This window comes from Eptatretus burgeri, chromosome 6 (genome assembly GCF_056783735.1).
Source record: "Eptatretus burgeri isolate ZD-2024b chromosome 6, Ebu_testis_v1, whole genome shotgun sequence".
Classification (NCBI taxonomy): domain Eukaryota; kingdom Metazoa; phylum Chordata; class Myxini; order Myxiniformes; family Myxinidae; genus Eptatretus; species Eptatretus burgeri.
Genome location: NC_140966.1, coordinates 53,271,946 through 53,280,907, shown reverse-complemented (window position 1 = coordinate 53,280,907; position 8,962 = coordinate 53,271,946). Strand labels below are relative to the sequence as shown.

General features: G+C 44.4%; 1 long non-coding RNA gene across 1 annotated transcript in view; it reads left to right on the top strand.

Annotated features, from left to right (window-relative positions):
• The window catches only part of LOC147024794 (uncharacterized), a 39,268-nt gene extending 30,538 nt beyond the window's left edge, over positions 1-8,730 (top strand). The window contains exons 2-3 of the long non-coding RNA XR_015059199.1: positions 2,916-2,996; positions 6,304-8,730. This is a non-coding gene — a long non-coding RNA (uncharacterized LOC147024794). The remainder of the gene's footprint in view (positions 1-2,915; positions 2,997-6,303) is intronic.
• The last annotated feature ends 232 nt before the right edge of the window (positions 8,731-8,962 follow it).

Sequence of the window (8,962 nt, the reverse complement as noted above, 5' to 3'; positions counted from 1 at the left end):
AGGCCAGACAATTTCATCCATGGGCCAGAACCAGAAATTTCACTTATTGGTTCCATCTCGGGGGGGGGGGGAGGGGGAATCTAACAATGCTTTTTTAAAAAATAGTCCATGTCTGTGGCCTATATTTTTGTATGGTAACCATTGTTGAGAGGTAACTTAGTGGTAATTATCTGTTTAACCCCGAGGAGACATTTAGTCCTCAGAATGTTTCCACATTATCTCAGTAGACTTTGTGTACAGTGTCTGATTGAAGACAAATACAATCTTGGACAACTATAAACAATGCATTATGGTGAGTGAGTGATTCAGCACTTTGTTGACAGTCGACATTTGTACAGTAGGAGCATTGATGGTGGGTAGATAGCCAATGCTGTGCTAAAAGACTGTGACGTCACCTCGAGTGAGGATATTGAGGTCAGTCCAGCTACTACGGATTGTGGTATCCAGTTCGACTCGGCTCTATTTGATGAGCTGACGACTCCTGGGTACTGACTTTGTGCAAACCACCGTTTACCATCCAGCAGCAAATGGCATGGTGGAGTGTTTCCACCACCAACTTGTCTTCCTTGAAAGTACATGACAACTGCACACATTGGACGGACGTCATACCTCTGGTCCTGTTTGGTACGTGAGCTGCTCTAAAAGACGACCTTGGATACTCTACTGCAGAGCTAGCGTACGGTGCACTGCTTTGTCTCCCAGAAGAATTCTTCTCAGCGTCCGATGACACCTTGCTCAATGCCACCAGCGATGACAGCCAACTTTGATCAGCCGTGCAGGTCCTCCGGGCGACACCAACACGCACGCCTTCATGACGTCCAGTTTTTGTGTTTGCAATAAATCATATCTGGACCATAGGCATACAAAATAACAGGCTTTACTCAATCACCAACCATATTATCTGTCGCAGCTACTTTACCTGCCCCCTTTAGGAGCACCCTCTCGTTTCCAAGATCACATGAGCATTTACATCGTCAAGGTAATAAGAGGACACAACAGTGACGCTGTCCGGAAACATTCACAGCAACCTCATGATGGACCTTACAAAGTTCTACGATGCTCCGATAAGACCTTCATACTCCATGTTAACGGTGGTCAGGATACCGTCCTCCATAGATCACTTGAAGCCAGCTTTTCTTGATGCAGCACCAGAGCCGACCCACCAACTCACCAACGCTTTAACGGGGGGTTCTTGGCAGGGTTTGTGAGCGTTTTACCGTGGCAGTTCAATCAATAAAGGCTTGACTCAGAATCCCAACGTCTTTCCTTCAACGCTAAAGACTAATGGGGATTGCGTTTGAATGACTCATGAACGTGTTCAACATCCTCACCATTTGTGCTAAACCTGGTGTCGGCCTAAGGGTGAAGGTGGCTTAACCAGCAGCTATAGGCTGCACACTATAGCTAGCGAGGTAGTGTTCAATCAAAAGCGTGATTGTGGGTGATAAACACAAATTACTATCAATGCTCCACTGGTGAAAATGTTACACATCCTTGGAAATTATTAAAATATATCAACCATCGAAGAAGAGAAGAAGTGTCAGGCACCCCCTAACTGATCAACGCTGCACCAGTGTGTTCAGTTAAGCACGCTCGGTGCGCAAGGCAGTTCTTGTTGTAATTGAAGGTGAACAACAGATTGCGTCTTTCATGGTGTAAAACTACACACAGATGAGAAGATAAATGACAGAGAGCAGCATGTTGACATTGACAGAGAGGGAGGAACGGGGGAATAAAAATGTATAAGTTACGCACAAGAAGGGGAGTGACAGAGAGGAAATTGTGCTTAACAATGTCAGTGACATTGGATACAGTATTTAACTAGAACGGCACTCGGTGTCACGCTTACCTCCACCACGCTGAACACTTTACATTTTGTTACCCACTGATGGGCCGTCTCGGTATCCGGTCCTGAACCAAAATCGAATCTGCTTCTTCTTGTCACCGAACCAAGTCGTCCACCTGGTTTTGTCATAACTCGTCCTCAACTTTTTGAAATACCATTATATATATATATATATATATATATATATATATATATATATATATATATATATATATATATATATATATATATATATATATATATATATATCGTTTTTGGCCTATCTCTCAACAGTGAAACATAGGGGCAATACCCCTGGGTGCTCACCTGGTAGCGGCTGCATAAGATAACCAGGTAACCACTGTTAGGCGTGGATGAGCCACAAAATATGTAATGAGGAATAAAGTAAATACCTATGGATTTTTTTTTTCATGCCATGAGTTTCATCGAAATTGTGTGTGTGGTTTCAGAGAAGAAAGCAAATACATATTTTGGGGGGCAATCCCCCTTCCCCCATGGAATCTATGAGACCCCAAGTTGTTGTTTTTTTAATATCATGAACAAACTTTAGTACATCACGGGTGATGAAGGTGGTGGTCAAATTTCATCAGAATTATGTGTGTAGTTCCTGTGAAGAAAGCAAATACCTCTTTTGGGGGGCAACCCCCCCCCCCCACCCATAGACACCCTCTCACCCAGATTTTTTTAATAGTGTGAACAATCTTTGGTACATCACGGGTGATGAAGGTTGTGGTGAAGTTTCATCGGAATTGTATGTCGTTTCTGAGTAGAAAGTAAATATATATTTGGGGGGCAACCCCCCCCCCCCAACACCCCACAGAGCCCGATTTTTCTATTGTCATGAACAAACTTTGTACACCAAAAGTGATTAAGGTTGTGGTCAAGTTTCATCGGAGTTATGTGCATCATTTCTGGGAAGAAAGCAAATATCTCTTGCCCCCCCCCCCGTGAACTCCCTCTGTTGACCCCCTCAGACCCCCCTTTTTTATGCCATGAACAAACTTTGGTACGTCATAGGTGATGAAGGTTGTGGTCACGTTTCATTGAAATTGCATGTGTGTCGTTTCAGAGAAGAAGTTACAAGTATTTGTGGACGGACGGATGGACAGACGAAGCGCCATCCCGTAAGCTCCTGAGAACTACGCTCCAGGTGAGGTCATAATCACTTTTCACATTGTCACATGTGAGCGGCTGTTTTTGACTATGAAGGGCAACCAACCATTATACCGACCTTAATAAATTGTAGATTCCTTTAAATTTGTCAAATAAAATATGTATTGACTGGAATAATCAGCGAGAACTTACCCTACCCTCACCGCCTGCAACCTTCTGCCTCCCTTGGCAAGAGGACAATGTGACTACATCTGAATTTAGATTTGATTTAATTAAATAATAGCATGGATCCAGCTCTCAAATTTTATCAATCAAACATTGAACATGCTTAAAAATATATATGTGAACTCATTGTTCCTAAACAATTTTGTGACATTATATATTAATCACTTTTTGTTGGAAATCTGACTTGAGACAGGATTTTGCCGACGTATAATGGAATACACCAACATACCTTATTGTAAGTAAAACTTTTGTTAATAAATATACCAGTAAGTAAAACTTTTTCAAAAATGTAGTCATGATTTTGTGGACGGCACCAGGAAGTACAGGTGATGTATTGTAGGTAATATTCCACTGATTACTAGCACCACCTACAGGAATTGCCGAGCAAAACCATGGGCTGGCATTGCGTTGTCCATTTTGTCACCTTGACTGACTTGAAAACTTATAAAGCATCTTTAAAACTGAAAATGGAAATGCATGCACAACAAATACGTTATAAAATATATTTACGCGTAACATTTACATGGAAAGTTCGAGTAATCTAGTTGATGGGATAAATCTGCTCGGTAGTAAATGTTGAGCGGATACGCAGGAGGTTTTTGTGAGCGACCTGACAAAATTTTGAAAAAAGGTTTTCAGGTTTGAAAAAGTAAATTCAGTAAGTCTCGAAAACAATTTACATTTGACTGCAGAAAATGTACTAAACTACTAAGCAATTAATGGATTTAATATGGACTGCTTTTGCAACCATTATTGTGGGTTCAAGTCGATATAAACCCAGGCAAGACAACTTAGAGGTGAGTGTGCGTACCTCTCGAGTCTAGACCATCCTTCCAGCCCTCTTGAAACTTCAGAATGTTTTATTAGTTTTTGTTTAGTTAAGATGATAGTGGCATTTTTCATTTTGTTTTGGTGCCATGTCTGTGAGATATATATATATATATATATATATATATATATATATATATATATATATATATATATATATATATATATATATATATATATATATATATATATATATATATATATATATATATATATATATTACTGATTTGAAGTGGAACCACTTTAACTTGCTTGCAGTTTTCATTGCTGCATCCAACTGTCAATGGCTTGCTTACATTCGCACCAAACATCCACATTGCTTTCCTGAAACTCCACCGGTGTCTGTTCCATATGGTCCAATGATTGCAATTTTGGCCATGAGTACAACTTTCTCATCAACTTAGGAGGACACCACCCTTGAATAATTTGTCAGCCTGTTTTGCCACTTTCTTAAAAGATGTTTGATCATATGCACTTCTCAGGTTATTAAGCAGATGCAAATTTGCTTAATACATGATGGAGGTTTGAAAGGTTCAAGATATATCAATGCAGAAAAGGTTACAGAACCAGTCAGGTTCTGCATTTCATTATGTATTATTTGCATTTCAAATAAACTGATACAAAGTCAAATGAGGAAGTTCACCATTAGTTGCAATGTCCAACTCCGATTCCCGCGTTATTTCCACCACCCAGTGTCCCAGTCCTGCCGGCACAGCTCATGCGTGTTCACCTCGTCCTTCGGGGCTGTCAATCCTTCGATTCCTGTCGCTTCTCTCTCGTATGGTGGCCCACCCACGTTGATTGAAAGAGCTCAAAGGGATTATTTTCTGATACACAATCTTAATGACTTTTAAACAGCCTGATTACGATCGGCTCCACGCGTTAACAACCGCTCTGCACATTAACACCTCATTCCCTCAGCGTTAAATCGAGCATGGGAACGATCGAACGCAGGGCTCGTCACATGTCACCCATCTCTCTACACCTCCCTCTCGCGGGATTATATAGTATCACAGAACAATGCCGTGCCTTCCAGCAAATGCAATTCTAGTCCACAGTGGAAGGTTCGTCTGAGAATGTTCCAGCACCTTCACGAATCTCACCAGGCAGTTAACAGTGCAATACTGTCATCTACAGTCAAAATTAGATCATTACATCAAGCAGTTTACGCTACATTTACCGATCCGTGCTAAACGAAACTTACAACGTGTAACCATCAATTTTAATTGTTCATTCATATGTATTTACAAGTATTTAAATTTGCCACAACATCTAGCTTTTAACTGACAGTAAAATGTTTTCCCCTTTAATATGCTTCTAGCAATACCATGACATTGGACCTATTAGCATTACTGCAAACATATTCAAGTGAAGGTATTGGCAACAAAGGATCCAGCAGAGAGTAACCAGTGTGACCGCTCCTCATTTTAATAAATGACAAGGTGAGCCAATTAAAAAAGCCAAGAATTCACAAGGTTTCGGAAAAACGATGATAATAGAAAACCTACATGCCAAGAAAACCTATAGAAAACCAAGATGCCAAGGTGAACAACGAATAGCCAAGATCTTGTGAAAAAAGCCAAGGAGTGGTCACACTGAGAGTAACTTGTGGTTTATAAACACAACAGGCAGAAAATCAGCATCGCATTTCAAAGCAGCATGTTATAATGATCCACCAAACCCATCAATCACAAAGTCGAACTAGAACGGCACTCAGTAGAGAGCACACCTCCGCCAGGCTGAACAGTTTTGTATCCCACCGATAGGCCAGATCTACATCTGGACCATGACCAAAATCTAATCGGCTTGTTCTTGTCACCAACCCAACTCATCCAAGTTTGTCATTATCCGACAACAACTTTTTGAGATATCGTGCTATATATCATTTTTGGCCCTATCGCTCAATGGTGATGAATCAGATTAAAATTTTTCGCATCCACATCCACATCCAGATGTTCACCAAAATCGATTCAATTAGTCCTCTACACGGTGTTTCAAAAAGACCCGGACAACTTTGGTTGTTAATATATTTGGAACCACAAATGATACGATACCGTTTGTTTATACGATGCAGCTGTGTATACGATGTGCATGCAGCTGTGATCCGAGACCGAAGATCCTGCAGGTTTGCCACCTTGGTGTTGTGCACAACATCTTTGACAAATCCCCACAGAAAAAAAAAAAATCAAGGGTTGTGAGGGCCACGCGGTTTCCACATCCTTCGTGTCTGAAAGGAGGGGCTGGGGGCGCTCTTGACGATCAGCACAGAATGACGTGGGATTTTTCCACAGGCGGCGTCGTGGACCTGCTCTTATCGGATGCCCACCAATGAGAGAGAGGCTCACATGAGAGAGACAGAGAAAGCCATGTCCTGTGATGAGAAAGGAACAGGGTGTGTACGGGATAGTCGCCTTAAAGCAGGTCCTGCCAGGATCAGAAAGGAGCCCGGAGTGCAGAGGAGAGAAGGAAGGAGCTCAGAGTGTGGAGGAGAGCAAGAAGAAAGCCCAAAATGTGGCTTGGTTCATGTGGAGCTGATTGTTCCAAGTGCACAGCAGAAACGGAGCGGCGCGGCGTGCCATTGGCATACCTGGGACTCCGGAGAGGATTTGCCTTGTCGGTGTGGACGCTTCAGAAACGCCACTGCACATCCAATTGCTCCACATCATCACTCCACCATCCATCTTCCTCATCCTTCCCACCTACCCTCCAGTATATTTGGCCAGCACAGCCCAGTTGGGTTGTGTGAGGTGAAGGAAGGAGTCAACCCCATGCTCCGTTCTTTTCGTTCTCCTCAGTTGTTCTTGTCTCTTCTTCCGGATTGAATAATGGCTTCATGTCTTTGGTCTAAATAAGATTGTCTAAGAATATGTGTTAGGGTGAAGTCTGCTCTTCTCTGCATTTAGCTTGTAAATACTTGCATCAATGATTGCTTGCTTGGTCAATAAAGAGTTATAAATAATGTGCTTTTCACTGTTGTTTGTGTGTGGATGTAAATAAACAGTTGTTGGTTGTTCTTTCAAATCTGTTTCAGTTATCCTTTCCTTCATTGGTCCAACATAGTCTGCATGTATTGTTAGCAGGGGAAGTTGTACACCACCAATTGGCTCTACACATTTAATTAGCCGGTGCGTACTTGGCAGCTCCGCTCTGCTGCACCTGATCAGATAAGATAAGACAAGTACGTATCGAGGGCACAAGTCCCCCTTGATCATGCCAATCCAACAGAAAGGTAACATCTGAAGTAGTGAGAACCCTGCCAGGATTTGCGGTACCAATCGGCGGTTGTGGTTGACTATCAACCCACCAGATTGCAGAGTTATCCGTGGCTTGTGGCCTCTGGAACAGATGTTTGGGAGGAACCCAAGTGCTTCCTTTCGTGGCCAACCTCGAACCCCAGTCTGTAACAATATATTGTTGTGGTTACCAAATTCGCAAACCACCATTCAGGTCCCTTAGGTGAGATATCTCCGTAAGTATATGTGTAGTTAGGCCCAAACCCGTTGTCTAGTGGGAATACATGTCATTCATGCGTGCTGCGACTCTTCAGGATAGCCGTTTTTCTTTTACTATCTTTATTTTGGACCAACCGCCATTGTTACCACCGCCAACCGCGTCTCAACAGTCGTCACAACATCAACCACCCACCACAACGCCGCTTCACCACAACAGCCACGACCTTTCCCGTCACACCTCGCAACCGTCGCATCGCCACCGTTCTTGCGCCGCTTGTGGGTACCGGTGTTGGACTCGTGCAGGGCGCGCGCCGAACAGCGTGTGCAAAACCATGGATTTTCCGCTCCAAAAAACGGATCAAAAACGACTCACGCCCACTTTTGTTCCGTCCAATCGGTGAGCGAGGGGCGATTTGGCCCCGCCTCCAGGGCGTTGGAGGGCGGTCGCTATATGCAAATTCACGGATCAAAATGCATTCACGCCCACTTTTTCTCGGGCCAATGGGGAGCGAGGTGAAAGGTCGAAGGCAGGGGGTCAAAGGCGAAGCCACGGGGCTTATATAAGCGGCTGCGTTCGTCAGAAAAGGGTTGTTGGTCGTCGTCGTCGTCGTCGTGTGCGTTGGAGTTGAGTTGGGAAGTTCGCAGGAGGAAGAGTTGGGAGTTGGAGTCGGAGCGAAGAGGACGGAGCTGTGGAGAGGCGGCGGCGGAGAAGGCAGACGAGGGGGTGCTCGCGTCGGTGCCGGGAGCTGCACACCAGGGAGGCCGACGGCGCGACCTGGTCGAGGTGGAGACGCTCGTCGCGGGACTCGAGACAGAGTAAAAATCCTCCTTTCCCCGAGCATCAGCAACCCCCTCCTGTTTCCCCCCGCGCTGAGATAGTGCGACCAAGGGGGCCCCTTTTCCCACCCCCTACCAGACACTGTCTGCGAGGCCCGCGGAGTTGAGGCACCATCGCCGCTCCGCGTCTCATCACCAGACGGGTAGGCCCGACCCGGTCTCGGCCTCAGGCCCGCCTCATCCTTGAGGGTGTTCTTTTTCTTGGTTTTGGGTATGTGTTGTCGGCGCCGTCTGTGAAGTAGAATTGTATAAGTGTTGCCGTGTGCTCGGTAGTCGGTATTAGCTCTGCATTGTGTCTTCGCTTTTACATTTGCTTTTTGTGTAAAATTGCATTGTGTTTCTTTTCCATCTATGCTCTTGGTGGAATTGTATATGTGTGCTTTCCGTTCATCGCGAATAAATGTGCTTTATATTGAACTGTTTCCCGCTTCGCTTCGTCATTTCTTTCATTGAATCCTCATCTTGCTTCACGTAAAGGGTTGGTAGTGGGCTGAATACGCCCGATAATTAATCGAACCGTCGAGGCCGACGATAACACCGCTCGGTTATCCCGATAGTACGGAACGGGTCGCTTAAGTGGCCCGTGTCCGAAGTCGACCTGCGGCGAGGTGCGATCGCCCGGTCTACCCTCCGTGTGGGTACTTAGGTAGGTCGAATTTGG